The sequence below is a fragment of the Branchiostoma floridae genome, chromosome 10 (genome assembly GCF_000003815.2).
Source record: "Branchiostoma floridae strain S238N-H82 chromosome 10, Bfl_VNyyK, whole genome shotgun sequence".
In the NCBI taxonomy this organism is placed as follows: Eukaryota; Metazoa; Chordata; class Leptocardii; order Amphioxiformes; family Branchiostomatidae; genus Branchiostoma; species Branchiostoma floridae.
In genome coordinates this window covers 19,612,333-19,614,022 of record NC_049988.1, presented here as the reverse complement: position 1 = coordinate 19,614,022, position 1,690 = coordinate 19,612,333, and positions in this window count along the sequence as shown.

Genomic DNA, 1,690 nt, shown 5'->3' with positions numbered 1-1,690 from the left:
TAGTGAGAACAGACAGACTGATCAAAATGCAAATGGTCTTATCTATTATTTCATCTATCTTTTGATGCTCAGTTAGTCTTGGTAAGCAGTGTGAGATATGAACCTACGTTTTGCATAATATAATTTAGTACAATAAAAATCGTTTTTTTCTCCTTTTGTTACCAACGTTATTCACCTTCGTTGACCAGGCTCTCTCTTGTTGCGATCAGTTTCTGCTTTTGGTGTGCTACTGGGCCGGAGTAATCTGCTGCCCACATTTATCGTTTTACGCAGTGGGATTTAATTGGCCATCCATATGGTGCTTTGGCCGAAACTCGGACCGTGTAGAACTTAAACCAGATGCTAAAGAAGCCTGACCATTTCACGTTAGGATGCCAGTTAGCATGGTTAGATAGGAGAAAATGTCCATAAGATACATGCTGTACAAAGCGATTATTTAAACGGTGGATGCGCCAACCACTAGACGCAGCCCTCTAGATAAGCCGGAGCGCGGAGCAAACTCCAAGGCCCCAGAAAAAAAAGTCGCTTTATGTCCGTACATTGGAATCTCTCTTTCAGTCTCCTGTGACCCATATGCGCTCCTTGCGCGATATAACTTATAAGGCCATAGAACAGCAACTTTTATGCGCGATTTGACAGACGACTCAACAAATTTCAGAAACAAAAAAAAGAAAGAATTTTGTTAGGTTTTGAGTTTTTTTTCTTTTGAATCATACTTTTACATGACTTGACTTGAACGTGGGATCCTTGACATGTTGCATAATATTCAAATTATGAAATCAAGGGCGTAAACAAAACCTGTTTTAGTCACTATATTGTCTCTCAGTCCCTTCTGTCTCGTCAATCCTCTGATTCGAAGTTCTGAAGCATGTGTCTATATTTTACTCTGTCTACATGTAGTTGTTCAGTTTGTATTACCCAATTTATTCGGAAATAATTCATGACATAAAATAGCCCCGTGCACGTCGGCTATCTTCAACCCCCACCCTAGCCTGGGTACCATTCTCCGCGGTCGGCTTTGGGGAGCTTCTGTCAGCCTGTCTGATTAGCTGCCCTTTGAGATTTCGCCCATAGAGCTTGTAGCCGGCCTTTTCAATTTACCCCTCCCGCGCGACTAAACTAATCTAACCCCGTAAGAACTCCCCCGGCCTGTACCAATCAACTGTACGGGCGGTCACCCCTACACCGCCGAGCGCCCGACGGTATGGTTCCCAGGCTACCCCCACCCCCTACCTCTCCCCCAGATCCCGAGGAACCAAGAAACAGCCTGGGATAATTATAAGATGCTCGAACTGTAAGAGGAGAAGCTATGGGTGATGACGATTGAGATTAAATTTCCCTGGGGCAGAGTGGGGACAGGAAATTGGACCTATGGTAGAAACTGTGATAATCTTGCCTAAAAAAAGCTATATACGTATGGGGGCACTTTTGACTTCACACGAATTTTCTTGACGGTGGGGTAATACCCACGTGTCAAAACACACACGGACTTGGTGTGCTAATGTCCACACGTACGTGCCAACATTTGCCACAAATACCCCCTTTCCACTAGGACGGCGCACTCGCCGCGCTCTCTCTGTGACCTAGAATTTGACATATTGCTCAACGAATTGTATACGGAAAAAAGGAATATCTTTAGACATTGTGTGTTTTGTATGATATACCCAGAATGTTAGTGTTGGGACACATA